The sequence below is a fragment of the Dreissena polymorpha genome, chromosome 3 (genome assembly GCF_020536995.1).
Source record: "Dreissena polymorpha isolate Duluth1 chromosome 3, UMN_Dpol_1.0, whole genome shotgun sequence".
NCBI lineage: Eukaryota > Metazoa > Mollusca > Bivalvia > Myida > Dreissenidae > Dreissena > Dreissena polymorpha.
Genome location: NC_068357.1, coordinates 67,173,212 through 67,192,687, shown reverse-complemented (window position 1 = coordinate 67,192,687; position 19,476 = coordinate 67,173,212). Strand labels below are relative to the sequence as shown.

The 19,476-nt window shown below is 35.1% G+C and overlaps 2 protein-coding genes and 1 long non-coding RNA gene across 4 annotated transcripts in view; 2 read left to right on the top strand and 1 right to left on the bottom strand.

Moving 5' to 3' along the window:
- The window catches only part of LOC127874588 (uncharacterized), a 30,448-nt gene extending 25,446 nt beyond the window's left edge, over positions 1-5,002 (bottom strand). Inside the window, exon 1 of the long non-coding RNA XR_008047003.1 lies at positions 4,748-5,002. This is a non-coding gene — a long non-coding RNA (uncharacterized LOC127874588). The remainder of the gene's footprint in view (positions 1-4,747) is intronic.
- Positions 1-19,476, top strand: part of LOC127874575 (uncharacterized) — a 207,673-nt gene that overhangs the window by 125,275 nt on the left and 62,922 nt on the right. The window lies entirely within an intron of this gene.
- LOC127874580 (uncharacterized) overlaps positions 1-19,476 on the top strand; it is a 194,855-nt gene that overhangs the window by 112,457 nt on the left and 62,922 nt on the right. The window lies entirely within an intron of this gene.

Sequence of the window (19,476 nt, the reverse complement as noted above, 5' to 3'; positions counted from 1 at the left end):
ACTGTATGATTGAAGTGGACTTGAATTGAGTACAATTTTTGTAAAAAGTACATTACATTTCAAAACATTTTTAAGAGGAGCATACTAGCGGTATTATAGTAGATTTAATAAATCATGAGGTATTGGTGTATAAGTAGCATTTTAAAAAATTATAACATAAAATGGTGTGAATTTGATACTGGCTTTGAAAAGAATACTGATAATTGCAGACTAAAATATGTTTCAATACACAACATTACCAAACACAACTTCTATCACTAATCCTTCAATGAGAGAAAATCCAACAACTTAATGGATAATAAGAATAAAAATATTAATTTTTTTAATGAAACACTTTTGTTTATAGGCAGTTAAATAAAAATAATAACCAAAATATCAGATGAACAACAATGGAATTTTTTAATACAATACCAGGTCTTAGAATTGCCCAGCCCAACATAATTATTTGTCAATGTGTGTAACTGAAGTCTTTGTTTATCTGTGTTGACACTTTGATAAAGCCTTGTCAGGTGTGTGAATGCTTGATTGTAATACCCATTAATAGCACGCTTCCAACCATATTAAATTTCCTTTCTTTAATTAAGGTTTTCTTATCAATTAAACCATAATATTTCAGGCTTTTTCCGCCCTATGCCACGGGTCCGAAATTCGGCCCCATTCCCAATGCAAATCTGGGTGTTTTTTTCCCAATTGAAAAAAAAAATTCCCAATTTCAAAAAAAAAAAAAAAAAAAAAATTTTTTTTTTTTTTTTTTTTTACCTTAAAATATATAAGTTAACCTGATCCGGTGTAGAAAATAGAAAGTGTTGCATAATTAAATTATCTGTTGCCTTGAATTTGTTTTAAAAACTATAAAATATATGTTAATGATTATTTAAGACTTTCCTTATTTTCCTCAAAATCGGGCACTTCGCACGATTTTTTTCACCTCAAAAAAGGCCTGGCCTTTTCCCCAAAGTCAGATTAAAAAACCTGCACTTATCTCATATGTTCATGATACTTTGTAAAATTTAATGATAAGTTATCAAAATAGTCGTTATTTACCAGTTAACGGCTTCTTTGAAATATAAGAAACACTATTTACATGCGATAATTTTTCCCAATGGAGCCAATTTTGCGAATAATTGTTTTCCCAAAATGGGGATTTTCACGACATGAAATTCCCAGAATTCCAGTGTGGCGTATTCCCAAAGTGGAGCGGAAAAAGCCTGTATTTTATTAAATTAATTATCCTATCTAACATGAATAAATAAGTAATTGTCATAATGTAAAATTCTAAGAATTAAATGAAACTAATTAATCTACTTCAATATTTGACAAAGTTCTCAAATAATAAAATAGCAGTTAACCTAATAATATTATTTCAGTCTTCACGATAGTTCATTTTATCCACTAGCCATTCGGGCTACTGGAATGGTAAAGACAAGTAGCCCAGCAGCAAAATTACTAGCCCAAAGTAAATTTGTTAAAATATGCACCCTGTTAAAGGGTTTCATCTTTCAATAGCAGTTAATCTATTAAAAGTAAAATTGTATCCAGGGTATGTTAACTGTAAAGCCTATTGCAAAAACAATTGCAACACAATATAACAAGTCAATGTAATTATGTCCTTTATTAATTATAAGTATTTAACATGTGATAAACAACTTCTTCGTTCATCTAATCATCACTGCAATTGACATGACGCCTTATCTATGATCGCTCCTCCCACTAGAATTGATCCACCAATCAGCGATCGATTAATCGGGCGCACTCGTTAGCAACGACCTGTCCGCCATTTTCTAGACAAGCTACATGTTTAGGTTCACTTTTATTCCAATGAGTTTCTTTTGTTTTCCTCTTTAAAAAAACGATTAAAAATGGTTAAACGGTGTCAATGGGGATTATGTAACTCGGACAATCGATATCCTGAAAGATTAGTTGTCGACATTTAATTTATATCGTTTCCAAAGCCGAAAAGAGATCTTGAGAACTGTACGAGTTGTATAAATACATGCGATCGTCACCACAAACAACTGAACGTCAACACTGTCAAAGACAATTATAATATATTTTTATCGGATATACTAGCAGATTTAAATAGTTTATGTTATCGATCTGATTATCACATAATATTTCACTTTTTTTAAATAGTTTTATCAGTTACTAGGTCAGAAGCGAGGTTCATCTGAGAATGAAAGAGAAATAAAACCCACCATGAAGCCTAATTCATGCTGTGTTTTATTACTCTGATAGTAATGCACTTAATTGACATCATACATGTTATTTGAAGGTGACATGTGATTTATTGTCTTATTAACGGTATCTACACATATGCGCTCATGTGTTGTCACCAATAAACGCTTTTAATCCACACTAGGAGCTCGAATGCCTAGATCTCATTTTTTAAACGAGTTTCTATATTTTGTTCGGATTAAAAAACGGAAATGAAATATGGCAAAAAACGGTGTAAAAAGGGTTAATGCAACTCTGACATTTGGTATCCAGAAAGATAAGTTAGATGAATTAAATTTATACCATTTCCAGCGCGGAAATGCGGTCTTGACAAGAGCGAGTGGAAGCTTAAAAAATTATTGAGATCCCCTTTAAAAAACATTTATTTATTTCACAAACTTGAAATGTCATATAAGCAATAACTAAGCATTATTAAGTATGTATTATGTGTGCATGTAAAATAATTGAGAATTATGGTACCCAATTCGTGTAACTTTACGAAATCCCCGTTAAAAATCGCGTTTCTGTGTGTGTCAGAAACAAGTGAAAACCATTTTGTTAATATTTTAATATACGTATCGATAAATGCTATTGTAAGAGTTATTTTTACAGATATTATTTAAACAATAAATGCGGTAACTTCGCGGAAGTTGGTACCTATAGTGATTGATAAATGTCCCATAAGCAATGTTTAATATGATTAATATCACTTTTATACGCAATAACATGTGGGATTGAGGTACCCACCCGGCGTCAGAAAGCGCGTAAAACTTCACCGAATTCCCAGTTATAAAGCGCTATTTCGTGTCAAATACACGGGTAGGGGGGAATGTTTCTGTAATAATTTTGTTAATAACACGGGTAAATACCGGTGAAGTGTTAATTTATTGCAAATACCACCATTGCACGTAATAACGAGTTCGATTTCGGGAAGCGCGCAAGCGTTTGAGAGCGTGTTTAATGAACCGATTTACCCGTTGTAAATAGCTGATGTTCTCTTTAATCTTATATTTTTTGCATTTGCAGAATAACTAAATGGCATCAACCCCTTTACACGTGTAATATGGTGTAAAACAAGTCCATAAAATCATCCGGAATATCGCGTAAATCTATATGCAGTCTATAGGCAAAGAAGCCATTTTGGTGTTAGCTTGTCTAGGTTTTCTTCATGCTGAGCCACGTGATTAAGTGGGCGGAGCGATCACTGATAAGGCGTCATGTCAATCCTGGAGATTCTCTTAGTCAGAAACCATATCCTGTAAAACAAGCAACCTGATAGTTATTTTCCAGAAGTTTACTTGACAAGTGAAGGCATACTTTTATCATACATGTTGACTTTTTTCTTATGCTGTGTTTTTAAGGGTAGCTTATTAAACTCTGTCTTACAGAAGTAGCTTCTCCTTCATCACTGATTTTTTACCACTTTTCTTGAAATTCACGTTTCCGTGATTTTTCATAGTCATTTGTTGACTTACGATCAGAAGTGGGCAGTTTCTTGCCTGGCTTCGCTCCAGCTACGTATTTAAGCATTATGCAGCCTTATGCCCGTAGGGACTTACAACTTTGGAAATAAACACACAAACAAGGTTACAAAGTAAAACGATGTTTATTCCGGAAATGCAAGCCGCGTACGTTGATAAGTTTACTTCAGCAGAAAACACATCAGCATGACGTGTGCCAATAGTAAATAACCAGTCTAAATTGTTCACCACGTGGCCTGTGTTAAGACTCGAAAATGACCGTTGAATGTATGGACCAATCGGAACACGTTTAAATCTCGTATTTTAGGCGAAGATGAACGAAGTTCTGTCGGAAATCTTCGCAAAGTACTCACAAAATAATGACTTTTATCACACTTAAAAATGAAACAATATTGATACACGGAATTTCTACTGGTCCGACGGGCGTACAATATGGCAATTTTAATAGGCCAGAGCTATAATTTACACGCCTAGGCCAACGGGCGTGCGCTTATTTCGCAGTCTGTTATTTAAATCCAATGCACAAATATTATAAATACAAAATACTTAATTTGTTTCAATTTTATATGTTGTAACACAGTTTATAGAAAAAAAGCATTGGTTGGATTGCATTTGACAAAAAACACTATTTCAACTTTCATTTACATACGACATTTATTATCTTCACATCAAAATTATGCTACAAAGTCAAAATTATAACCCCAAACATCTGTTCACAACTTATTTTAAAATATGACAAAAGCAAATGACAATACAAGATCATATAAAAAATATGGCAGTGAATTGTCTTGGGGGTGTATTGTCCAAGGAAATCAAATTCTGGAGTGAATTGTCCAGGGGATGAATTGTCTTGGGGGTGAATTGTCTGAGTCTCTGACACCCTTTCCCCCACCCACCTACTTTTTAATGAAAAATTGAGAAATTTACCCATTTCATGGCATGCAAAGTACATTCAAACAGAATGCAATTCTAGTTTTGGCTACATTACTCATAAATTTCAACCATGTGCTGTGCTTATTTACCTAGAAGTCTTTAGATTTTTCACAATTTACCTTCTAAGTTCTGTTCTGTTTCTGCAGCGTGAAATATTGACCTTCGCAAAAACCTCCTTTTTGGAGATCCAAAATATCCTTGCAAGGGAGCTGTCGCTAGTTTCAATTTTCAATGGTTTTTTTTACAATATTTTGAGACATTCTTTCTTAAACCTAACACAAGAAATACCTTTTATAAATTCCTAATCGATTTTTAAAGACCATAGGTTACCCATACCTTAAAGATATGTAATTTTTCCCCCTTTCACTGATATGTGCTCGGTACGACTAAAGAGCGTATATTACTATATTCGCGAAAGGGGCGAATATTAACAAATATCGGCTGTTTTAAAGATTGTAGGACATAAGCCCCCCAGGACAAAACCCCCCAATGAAAAAATGAACATTTGGAAAATTGCCCCCCAGTAGAAATGACAGGTAGGATATAAGCCCCCCAGTGCTTATTTTGCATCTGGACATTTGCCCCCCAGTGCTTATTTTAGAAGAGGACATTTGCCCCCCCCCCAGTGCTAATATCATATGTAGTTTCCATTAAACTAGTATATCTCTGTCTTTGGATTCATTATTTTTTCATATCTCACAAATATATAATAATAGAAACTTGGATCATTATAATTTGAAATAAAAAAGGTCCAGAAACTCACTCGAATTTCCTAATCTTAGGTTAAACAAACATCTTAAAGAATTGTTCTTTAATTAATCAATCAAAAGGATTGTCAGCTTGTTAAAGGTGTGACATGTGGCTTTGATCATATACTTGTTAATGAAAATGAATGGCTTCTTTATTTAATCAATCAAAAGGATTATCAATAATAATTATCATAACTTAGTACAAATAATGATAATTAAAGTGAACACATATAACAACATTTAAAGGCAATTATTTTTGTAGTTACATTGTTTGAGTAACAATTAACTAAAACTTAGTATATAACGAAACTATCACATTTCAAATGATACATTTCATCATGGAAATTATTAAGAGTAATAAAGGGTCTGAGAAATTACTGAAGGATGGGTACTCTTACACCAAAAAGAAGTCTCGTAAAGAATCAATACATTGGGAATGTTCCAAGCGCAGAAGCGCTTCATGTAAAGGAACCATGACAACTAATCTTGATGTAAGTATAATATTAAAATGCTATTTGTTATCTTTGCTATCATAACTTTTAAAATAGCGATTTGCAAAATTAATTCCAGACAGTATTGCATAACTTCACAAATGTAATTATTTGAAGTAAAGGTAAATGTAGTATTTGTAAGCTTTACCAACATTCAAAATATCAATAAATTTACATAATTAATTCCAAACAGTTATACAAAACGTCACAAAATAATTTTATATATAATAAATTAAATGTTTCATTGCTATTATCATTAGTTACAATATTAAATAATTGTTTATATATATTCAGGTTACTATGGTCACATCATCCACAACACACAGTAACGATGCTAACCACTTAGCCATAGAAGTTATGAAAGTCAGAGAAGAGATCAAATCCAGTGTCGCCTTATTTATCCCTTCCATTATTTAAGCCTTTCAGTGGTGGTAATTGGATAAATGGATTATCATCTCAAAGGTTTTGAGTAATCAGGTGGTGATAATTGGACATGATTATCTGCTCAATCGAGTAATGTCATTGAAAATTAGGCACTGGGGGGCAAATGTCCACTTCTAAAATAAGCACTGGGGGGCAAATGTCCAGATGCAAAATCAGCACTGTGGGGCTTATATCCTACCTGTCATTTCAACTGGGGGGCAATTGTCCAAATGTTCATTTTTTCATTGGGGGTTTTTGTCCTGGGGGGCTTATGTCTGGATCCCGTTTTAAAATGGTTTTCTAACATTTTTGATATGGAAATTCTTCTATGAATATAATTCTTCCTGATGTATTTATTCTGTTAAGATCGAGTGAACATTTAAGTGGTTTTTTGTGACATTTGTGAAATGTCTATGTAGTCTTTGTAGAGCTCTTTTTCAGCGTTCATGTTTTGTTTTTGTTAATTATTTGTATTCTAATTTCTATTTAATTGTTATAAAATTTATATAAGCTGATATGTTTTACTTTTTTAATAAGCTATGACAGATTTTGAAATGTTCATACGTTAGTATGTTAAAGTGATATTATTAATATTGGAATATTACAGTTTATAGGTGTCTATCGCAACCGTTGTTTATTTTTGGTGTTTTCACTTCATATACACTTATATTTGTTAATGCAGCATCAACATACTACAACAATATCCCGGAAAGAGAAAAATAATGCATTTGAATATCAACCGTAGTTTCGTTTTGACAACTGACGACACACAAGATTTGATTTACGAAGTGAATCTAAATCTAGTTTTAGTGCAGATTCGTTCATACGACACAAATACACTATTTTGTTTTACGGATCATTTCGGCTTAGAGGACTGGGTGAGTCATGTAAAATATCGACTATAATATATACTTTTTATAAACAACTGGCAGCAAGATGAGTTGCAGATAATTCGTCAGTAACCACATTTAAACTAACTCTTTTGACCTGTTAATTATGTTCAGCTCAATTCAACAGTGAAACATGCCCATACTATCACTTTAATTGTTAATTTGGAATTGTAATAATAAACCATATGTCACCTAATCAGTCAAGAAAGTAACAATACCTGAAAACACCATATCCTATTTCCCACCCCTAAAATTACAATAAACAGATAATCTGTAAGTCATTCAGAGCTGATGAGGGTACTGATAATCGAGGGGTAGATAAGGCTATTACTGATAGGGGTTGCCTAGAAATAAGGCCGTAGTATGGAATACTTAAATAAATATTTTAATTTGTCATGCTTTACAATTTAATATTTAATTAATTAATGTAGAACTGTAACTCATGTTCAAATTTTAATAATGCTGGGCAATTTTATTAAATTATTAATTAAATACACATTTGATTCTGTAAAATTGTATTATGACTGATTATTATTGTAAAATTAATAATCTTTGCGTACAAAAATGTTTCAATACATGTAGGTATGATAATCATATATACTCGGTTTATATGATACTAAGCTATACGTATTTGTACTCACGTTAACATTATTGATATACGTTTTTTACTTATAATTGTGTGCGCAATAAGTTTTCCATAGGTAACGGGATCTTCATTAATAGTTTTATGACAAATATTAAATTCTTAATAATTCATATTTCTATCAGTCTTTATGTCCTATTCATTAAATTACAATATTAGTGTACATATTGTAAATCTTTGATAATGTGTGTAAATATTGAAATAAATATTAAAATAAAAGTATATAGATGTATGTCTACTTGTGTACATATTGTACAGCTTTGATACTGTATGTAAATATTGAAATAAATATTAAAATAAAAGTATATAGATGAATGTCTACTTGTGTACATGATAAAGCTTTGACAATGTGTGTTTCAAATATTTTAATAAAAATAATAGTTTAAAAAATATATTTTAAAAAGTACGTTTACTGTCTGTTATAATGTGCCGATAATGTAACCTGGTGTAAACACAATTTGTTAAAAAAATGTGTTATTTTGTGAAAATATTGCAATGAAAAGTATTGAACTAAACTCTGAAAGTATTTCTCATTGTGTTTATGCATAAATAACTCATTCAGAACCCATCAACACATCAATAGTTTCACTACCGTGCGAGTTGACTTTTAGGTACGAGTTGACTTCCGTGCGAGTTGACCAAACAACGTGCGAGTTGACTACCGTGCGAGTTGACTTAGGTACGAGTTGACTGTAAACCTTGTATTGTGGAGTCGTCGTGGTTATTGTATAGCCTAAAAACAATGTTCATATTCGCGAACATGACTTTATAGTTCGAAACATGATAATGGCTAGAGAATTGCTCTATTTATGTTAACAGTCTTAATTGTATTTTTAATTAAACTGTAATTTGTTGATAAAAACATTGCAGAAAAAGCATCAATATTGCAAATATTCGATCATATTCGTTCGTTTCGTTCATATTCGCGAAAATGAGTCATATACGCATTATAGACGGACTCAAAATTTCGAGCAAAAAACTTCAAAAACTGTTTAAGGGGAATAAACAACACAATAATACAATTCCGAATGGCAATAAGTATGTTTCCAATGTTATTGTCTTTCTGGATTGTATTTATCATCACAGAAATGGATAAAAGCAACGTTTGGATTATCAAAAGGTAAATGTAATATATTTTCGAGATAAGTCACTATATTATTTATACAGTCTTTCAAAATTATGGAACGTTTTAAATTCATCTTTCCAGAAATAGCAATATGTGGGTCTAATCTCTTTCAAAAAGACATTTTATTTAACGTAACGTACCGAGTTAAGAAAATTCAAAAATTATAAATTTATTTTGACACCTTAAAAAGAAAACATCAATTATTTAATAAAGTTTGGTGTCTTTTACTCTTTATACAATGGAATATATTGCAATGGGTATAAACTGTTTTCCCTTCTCTGGTCAAACTCCCATTGGAGTTCTTTATAAATTGGAGTTAAACGGGGATCCCCCGTCAAACACCCATTGGAGTTTAATTTAAATGGGGGATTGACGGGGTCCCCCGTGAAAACCCCGTTGGAATTTAATGGATATGGGAGATGGACGGGATCCCCCGTCAAAATCCCACGGGGGAAGAAAATCTACAAACACTTTATTTTCTTATTAAAGTACATATTTCTTACAATTATAACTTAAACATGTGTATTTGTAAACATTGAAACAGAAAACAAAGCATAATATTTAAATTACATTTTTTGTAAAATATAGGTAAAATTCTCCCGTCTGGAAAAAACACCCGTTGGAGAATTGCAATTCTTAACGGGGGAGCCAAAACCCCGTTGGGATCCAACGGGGGATGGCAACTTTATCATCAAATAACTCTACTTTCCAAAAACATTTTAACTCTTTTTTTTAAATTATATGTATGTACTCAATGCCCCCTACAAATATGCAAAATTTCATAACAATTGTTCAATAAATACAAAAAATAAGTTTGCAAATAATCTGGATTTGCAAACTTAATCTGGATACTGTTCTTAGATAATTTACACAAGTTGTGAACCAATGACATGTGTTGGCTGGGTAATCACTGAGTCATCCCCAGTCCTAGGGACAGGCTAACGGGCTTACACCTTATTCCATGTGGCATTATAGCAAAAAGCACACAACTCATCAACATGAAATCATTCTCATTTTTATAGGTTTAAAAATACTTAGTTTCACATAGATTACATACAGTTCCAAAGTTAGTCATTTCAAGTCAGGTTTTCACAAGGTGAATTGTCCACTTTACCATGACAAAATGTGATACAAAGCACCCCAGCAGCACGGCACGGACAACGTCGAGTATCACACTTCCCTGTACACTTGCACAATATCAGCAAGCTCCGTGGTAAAGGCTTCAGGCACTTTGTGGGCAACAGCATGCCGAGGTGCTCCTCCCATCCACCATGTGTAACTGGTGCCAGCCGTGTCTAGGGACCATCAGTAATTATAAGCAGTTTACATGCCCTATGTATTAGAAAGGCTCCTCTACGAATGTGTCCTTTGATTACACTGCTTGTAGGAGGTAGGCAATCAAGTCCAGCACTAGCACTAGTATAGTTCTCTAGTCGGAGATGGTCAAATGTTTCCGCAGTTGTCGTCGATCTGGCCCTGCCCAGACGCGTACCAGATACTTTTCTGCTTATGCTACATCCTGCTCTGACAAGGTTTCTGTCTCTCCAAAATTCATTAAAAACTGTACCGGGTCAGAGGTCACAGCTGCATGCTTGGTTCCCATTTTACTCATGCAGTCGTCGCCTGTCAATATGTGAGCCTTTATCATTGTCTTTGCCAGCGGTGTCACAAGCCGAGAAATTGCCTGATGCAACGGAAGCATTCGACGCTTCTCACCAGTACCATACTGCTGCCAGATTTCTTTCATACCGAGTGTCTGGAAATATGGAGTGAAGTGAAGCAATAATGCAAAGCTGTCGGTGTCGTTTGACATCACAACAACTCTTTGACACTGTTTGATACGAGCAGCCCACTCAACATGAGCCACTACCCTGGCATCGGCCTCCTCAATCCAGTTTAACAGTTCAGGAATGTCTTCATTACCAAACTTAATTGCTGGAAGAGCTTCATTGTCCGAGAAAACTGAACTTGCAATGATAGGATTGGCACAGACGTCATTGCACACTATATCCCTTACCAAAAGTTGAAGATTACGCTTATTTTTCTCGGATGCTCAGAATTTATTAAGTTGTTGTGGGATTGGTGTGTCTCTGCTCATGTCAATAATTGCAATACCTGTTGCTTCGTCTCCGCGCCGCAGCCGTTCACCTTCCTTTAAAGACATTTCAATGTATGAGTCTAGTACAAGATGAATGCACTCTGGCCCCCTCACAAATGCTTGACGCTGAGTTGATGACAGCATTGATTGCACCACCCAGAGTGGAATTTTTTTCAAGAGGCATCTGTCGCATCTTAGACATGAAGTCCACGATGACATGAGTGGGAAGAAGAGATTCCCGACTCCATTTACTGAGGTCCAGTCTAGATTCAATCTCCCCAATAAGTTTTGATTTATTAACATGGGCTGGGAGGTCACCATCAAATAATGGAGATGAAGAAATCAAATCATGAGATAATATCTGCTTGAGGGACATGCCTCGTTCCTTTGCAATGTCCATGCTCCTCTGTGCATCTGCCATATCTTTGGATGACGGGGTTTTCCGTTCCTTAAGAAAAGCTTTCGATGTCAATAATGACTGTTTAAGATGGTCAGTGAACTTGGGAAGCTTTCTGTTTGAAATGGTGGAACTGATTTTTTTCGCTTTCTCAACTATTCTCTCCTGCCTGTATGCGCGGTAAACACTTTCACCATTTTCAATTCATTTAAGAAGCCGTACAGCAACCTCTTTGTCAACAGCCAGTTTTGTCAGTAAATTGTGAAGTGGAACGGAAACACTGACCGTCACTATGTATGGGTTCTGACGTTCGAGCACATAGTCCAACAACATTTCTACATTGTGGTTGAACGAGTGACGACGAGTGGCGCTCAGCGAATGCTGAAGATGACATTCTGTGTGATCCATCGGCTTGTTTGTGGTTAGAAGATTGAGGAGCCTGGTGATGGACCCTATCTCATGGAACAAAAGCTCAAATTCTGCTACTGCACCAGCATTGCGTGTCTCTCCTATAACATAGTGACCTCCTGGACCCTTCGATACTCTCTGAATAGTCTGCTCAACCTTCATATCACCTGCAACACTGCAAAACCAGCCTGGGCGGTCTCGAACAACCCATTGACCAATGGAAAAGCGCCGATAAAGCTCAGGATGTGTGAACTCCATTACCTTTATTTGTTCTAGGTACCATGAACCGTAACGCAAGTAGTTAATGCAGTCATATTCAGCAAATATTTGCATGGAATCGTCAATGGTAGCTACATGCAGATTCCAGTTTCCTTCTCTGTCAGAGACTACCGCATTTTTGACGATGGACACTAACTGCAACCAAACACCAAAGAATTTGCAAAGCTCAGACTTAGCCTCACATTCCTTCTGAAACTCAAGAAAGTCTTGATGCAACTGTTCCATCTGCCCGTTAATAACCTCAAACTGCTCTGGACAGCGTTCATTGGCAACAAGCATGTTTTGCAGTTCCTTCATCTGCTCCAGGACTGGGTATGAAGCCTTGCCCTTATGTTTCCAAAAAGCTTGCCACTCCAGTTTATGAATTACGTCCCCCACCATCAGCATACCAGTGAGGGCCCGTACATAATGACTGTCGTTCAACACTGTCTCTATCACACCTGGTCCAAACACCCCACATTCGATCAATGCATCATCTAGGCCAGAGCCTCGCAGAAGTTTGCCCGGACATCTAAGCAGAACACGGGTCCAATGGAAAGGGCCCATACAAAGAAAGAGGTCGCTGAACTTGTTCGTCTCGTGTAGGTAAATGTCTGCTGCACGAGCGAAAACACTCTCATCACATCATATTACCAGCGATTCCTGATTTAACTGTCTTCGCACACTCTGAAAACAAGTGAGGCAATGTCTGACTGTAGCACGCTCAGTGATGGGTCTTGGTATAACAGGTAGGAAGCCAACACGCATCATCGGCACCACAGCAGAAGAAACAAGCGTATGAACGGCGGCCCAGATATGAGGATTTTCTATTTCTGAACCATTGCGCGGAACACTTATAGTGAATTCACGCTTTGTGGCTACATTCCGGGCAGTTTGTGTATCAAGCAACGTAGCCTGCTTAGTTTCAGGATGCAGCAACATATCTTGTGATAAGGCTGGTCTAACTATTGGCTTGATATGGGGAGGTATCTCTTGACATGGTAGCTTTGTTTTCAGAATTGGATGTGCACGGCGTATTCCTGTATTGGACACTGGGGGTTTGGAAAGAGGCCTATTCACTGTGGCATCTTGAAATATCACTAGGGCAGCATAATGTGAACCTTCGGTACAAGATATTGATGATTTGTCAGCATAGTCCGAGTTGTCCATTCCAGCCATAATGTAGTCCTCCTTGGTGAAAGTACTGAGTATTGGGGTTTCTCCATCTTCTGAGCATTTCACGGCATAGCTAGCAAGAAGACTGCGGGCAGATCTAATGGTTTGATAACTTGAACATGCACCAATTCTGTTGAAAGCAGTGAGAAGGCTCCTGCTGCGATCTCTTTCATAAATTGCGTGGCCAAGCATCATATGCAATGGTGTTCGCGTCAAGCCACTATGACTGATGTACACAAGCATCTGGAATAGGCAGTGTAGCTGTGTACTTTAATGGTCTCTCAACCAGGTTTCTGTTTGTTCTTGTGGAGGAGGATCTGCCTGTGTTGGTAAAGGACAGTGTAATAACTGTTCCTCTGCCTCCTCATGTACCTCATCTTCAAGAGGCTGTAGAAGCTCCTCAATGTCATGCGCACTGCTTTGAAAAAGCTTGTACTTAGGGACCTTAAAAAGAGCTGACAAAAACGTGAGAAGCGGTCCTGGAATTCTTGTTTTTTCCCTTGAAGACTTGAGGTCAGTACTGTCGCAAAAACGTGTAGGCCAAAATCAACGTCCTTGAGAACTTTTCTTAACTGGGTACCAGCTTCCTGCATAATGTCCTGATTCTTAAGTTTGATCACTATGTCATTAGCGCTTATATCAGATGAAAAAATGATGTCAGATTCGTTGACCCTACTATTGGGCGATATTGTGACCGAATGTCCATAGTGACTGATAATCAGCTGCTTCATATCACGGTTAAGGAATGTACTTGTAAGCACTTCATCTTCTTCTAACAACCTTAATGCAAACTCTACAATATCACTCATAGTGCAACATGCACCCTTTGCCAGAAGATTGTCAATATAAGACAGGGTGCGATTGAAGAGTACACGCTTGATGTTGTTAATATCCGGTTTGATATGATCAGTAGATTTAATGTTACGGTCAAATTTACGTAGGTAGCTCTGACGACAAGTGTTGTGGCAGTATAAGTCTGCAGAGATGACTTACTTTATACATTCCTCGTGGTTGTTGCTCAGACGATCCTCCACTCTTGTGAAAACTTCATCCTGGAAGTATATTGCAGCGTTGACGAATTTCTCAGCACTACCATACTCGCAGATTCTGTATTTGTCCCGGTTCCTCTTGTGTTCTACATTACCACATATTACACAAATCAAAGTTCTGGGATCTTTCGGACAGCTAGGGGGTTGACATGGTAAAATGCTACGGCGAAGGGATTTTCTGAAACCAACACTTGTAGACGCCCCATTGTCTGTCTCACACTCCATTGGTTCTTCCGATATTTTTTCCTCAATAACCTTCAGCTTGCCGGAATGTGTGTACGACTTATAACACTTATTGGTATTGTGGTAAGAAAACATACCATTTTGATCATCCGTCTTGTCATCCAAACGTTTGATGCGCTTTGTAACAATATCATTCCTTAGTGCAGCAGCTCTCTTTACCCTCGCACGCCCCGTTTCTTCACTGATAAGAGGTAATTTGTTATCTTCATGGCAGATGATGCATAAACTGGGATGCAGCCCGTCTTCCTCTGCCACCAAGGGGACCAAACTTGTGCTTTTTGGAGAAGATAATTTAGATTCCATAGTAACCAACTGCTGAGTTAGTTAATAGTATCCACAAATACACTAGCTCTTAAAACCTTGCATAGAGTGATTTGAGTCTCACAAATGTTCTCGTTCGTTATTCTTCCTTTTTTATAATAGTATTTTAATTGTTTTTATTTCACACGTGATTAACAATATAATCCAAATAAAACTGTGATTACTATAGCATATAATTATAATTTCTAAGTTCTTTCTGTATTCATTGTCTAAAATCAACTGTTCCTAAATAATGAAATTTGCTAGAAAATCTGATGTCTGTATTGTCTGTATTATTTCAAAAAGAGATACTGCGTTGACATTTTCTCTGATAAACAGAGATTGTAGAAATGTAAACATTTAACACTAGCATCAGAGCAACAAAGCCAATTAATCAAACATGAGAACAAACTAAATAAACCAAAGTTTATCAAAATAACAGCCAGCATGCAGTGGTTAACAGACTCGCATTTCGCATTACCTTGACTTTTCCGCGTTTGTAAATAATATGGTCGGATCAATATTTGCAATCAAAATGCATTAATGAGCATAAACTTAAATGATAATCTATAAAGAAGAATGGTTTTATTGCATATTTTTATAGATTTTATTACAAATACCATATGCAAAAAAACATTTTACAATTTAAAACTGCATAAATAAGCGTTACATTTTAGTAAAATTGGAGCTGTCACTTCAGCAAATCAACGAATCTGAGAATCAAAGGACTTAGCGGCATTAAAGACAAAATGACCTTGTACATGCCGTTTCAAAGTCATACTGACTTTGAAAAGATACATTGACAACATAAATTGATCCTAAACACTATATTTAGTCAGTATATATATTTATTATAAATGTATTTTGTTGTTACGGTTAAAAAAAGTACAAATTGTATTATGTCAATGGCGGCCATCTCTGAATCGATTATAGCAAAAACGTGGCATGATGCCAGACAAGCACCTCGGTTTTTTTGCATGTCTACTAACCCATAAACTCAATTCCACTGAGAAACGCCCTCAACTACATTCTGCAAACGGGTCCACATACCAGGTACAGGACTATTTATAGCATGTGATTGAATTACAATTCTAAAGTTTAGCGACTACGGGAGTAACCTGCATCTGAAAAGGTTCTGTTTACCTGTTCCGAAGCATGTAAGATTTGGACACTTGCCAATAAGGAGCAGCCTACTGCAAAACATGAAAGTTAATTCGCAAGCATTGTATGGCTATGCATTGTGAATTGCATTTAACGTTTTAACTCTAAAACATATATCTTATATCGATTAAGCGAGGTAAACAGAAAAACTTCGCCGTGTTTAGCGCAACGATTTAACACTATATACTTTTTACTCGATGAGATAGTAAAGAAGTACACATCCTTGATCCAAGTACATTATTTAATTTAAGTTAACGCCCGCAAACACATTAACAGTGTAAAAACATCGCCAAAATATTGCATTGTAACGCAATAATAATAATTCAAAGTACATGTTTGAAAAGCATAAAAATCGCTTCGTATAATATAATTAAAGGTCTATATGTAGTTTAAATTTTATTTGTTAATCAAGAACATTAATAATTATATCACTAGAAGAAAATAAAACCTTGTTCATCAAAACATTTCCAAAATACGTTTCAAGTAGGGACAACACTATAAGCCAGATTAACCCATTAATGCCTAGTGGACTCTCCCATCCTTCTAAATTGAATCAATTTATTTCCAAAATTAGGGATGTCGATTATATTTATTTCTATATTTATAATATTTCTTACACAAATTCCTTTAAGCAAACAGCGCAGACCCTAATGAGACGCCGCATCATGCGGCGTCTCATCTGGGTCAACGCTGTTTGCCAAGACCTTTGTTCTAGGCGCTAGGCATAAATGGATTAAGGAGAGCGAGCAGCCTAATACATCTGAATACATATGTTGTATTTACCGCACACATATTTCATAATATTTCAACGGCACATTGTTATTCCAGTTTTATTTGCAATTCGTAAGTACGCCAAAGGATGCAACAAGTCCGCCTTTATTTACAATAACAACAAAACATTATGTTCAGCAATTGGTCAAGTATGGCACAAACACATATCATATTAGTAATATAAACATGATTGCAATCGCATATGGTTTAGTCTATATGCATCCACAATCAAAATCCGTATTCAAATACAGCTATTATATCTTTAAATTGTTAATAGCTAAACAATATATCTATATCGTGTCATATGATTTGTAGAAAGCTGATAGATCCGGGAAAGGCCGCACGTTAATATGAGGATTCGTAATGGGTGTTTATCGAAAGGTAAAATCTAATTTATTATTCAATGGCATGTAAACATAGTTGCGGTTTTCGAGACATGTTTTGTGTTTGTGCACGTACCGTAATGCTTGATTTACAGGCCTTTAGAAGGTATGGATAGTAAACAGAGCACACATGCAGAGGCGTGCAATACCGGCAATACGTAGCAGGTAAACTGTTTACGAGGACGTTACCAAATTTCACCAGTACACCCCATACAATTTGTATGGCAGTTAACTAATTCCGAATTAAATCCAGCATACAAAACCCTGGATTTTTTTATATATATATTTACGTTTCGTTATGGCGCCGAACTGTTTAATGTAGAACATTATTTAACAGCGCAAAATCATAAATATATATGCTATTTGAAAATGACTTTTTGTTTGTGCAAATATCGGAACGCTGAGCACGCAAGAAGTGTCCAAGCAAGCTATTCAATAGAAAAAATGTTTTTTGCCAGAAAACAAAGCCTCGTTAGAAAAACAAACAAATTTTGAATGATATTTTAAAGAAGGTTAAGGAAAACTTAAACAATCGGACGGTGTATATAAATAACATATTTCAAACAATAATGAACATTGTAAAAATTATAAACTTAACATTTTAAGAGCAAATGTAATATTTCCTTTTAAATGTATGTGAAAAGTTGATGCAATTTTATACAATATATGAGTTGATAAGTTTATTTCAATAGTTGGGTAATTACATTTACGCTAGTGTTTTGGGCAAAAAAAAACGGTAAGTGGAACCGCACAGCAAATAACAAGCACACACCTTTTTGCATCCTACGTGTGCTATTCAAAATAATTTGATAAATCTTTACAAAACATAACGTACCTACGCCCAGGTAATAGGACACTAGCAATTTGCGTTACGTGTCAGATTCGACAAATACAATGACATAGCCGAAACAGAAATAAATATAAACTGGCAGTTTCAGTATATTGAATACACTATTTTTGCGACAATAATATATAACGAATATCAATCTAAAAGCAGTGCAATAAAGCCAAGATTCGTATAGTATAATATGGTCCTTGCAAGGATCACCACTTAAAATGAGCAGCTCCATGAGATACACATGCATGGTAAATATCAAGTTGCTTTGTTCAATATTGCAAAAGTTATCAAACTTTACCCAAGGTGAACGTTTTGGGACAGAATGACAGACAGACAGGAAAAAAACAATATACCCCCGATCTATCGATCTGGGGCCATACAAAATGAAATAATGCACAAATGATTTTTGTACATGTTTAAAAGTGAAGATTTTGAATAGGTCTATAATTGATATTTAATATTATTTAATGTTAGTGCTGCGATGTCAAAATCAGTTTCCTTTAATCAGAAAAGAAGGTGAGGCAATAATTATGAAAACATTGTTATTGCAATTAACTTACATGCAATTTCATAAACAGAAATTATATATATATATATATATATATATATATATATATATATATATATATATATATATATATATATATATATATATATATATATATACATGTACATGCATATAATTTGCAAAAAAACACTCGCTATCAGACAAATGCATCATTTACATTTTAATATTTTACAAACATATCTTGAATGTATTTAAACAAGGATACCAGGTAATGTATACGACAATTGGTGAATATTGTACCCATGTGAATGCTTCAGGGGCATTATGGCCTTCTTTTATGTACTGAACACTCAAACGGAAAAATAATATAAATGATATGAAGCAGGTTTTAATCGACCATCATTACCTGGTTTATATTGGCAGCCGATTTATGATAACGAATATCTATACTAGGTGATTGGATAAGCTTCTTTGGAAATCGGGTTAATCACAAATCGCCATTTTGAAAGTGATATGTTAATTGTAACTTATAGTTATACTTATATAAGGTATACCTTCAGTTTCTATGCTGAAATATAAATAACCTAGCAGGCCGTTTAAGTGTATAAGCTTCACATCTCTTAACAAATGTTGAAATGCCGGAGGTAACCGTTGTGAGGGGTTTGCTTAATGAGTTGTTGTACACGGGTAGACAAGTATAGCTCTAGGGTCAACATGTTTCACATTCACGCGATACAATCCTTCTATAAAAGTTTAAATGCATACATGCCATAAAATTAGTGTTGGCTAATGGCTGTTTTGTTAAGATATTTAGGCATGTCTCAAAACGATAACACTTCTTTAACTTAACTTAACTTCCAATACTTAGAAACGATATAAAAATGCATTGTTGTTTCTTAAAAAGGAAGGAGGACAATCTCTATGATCATTTTTCGT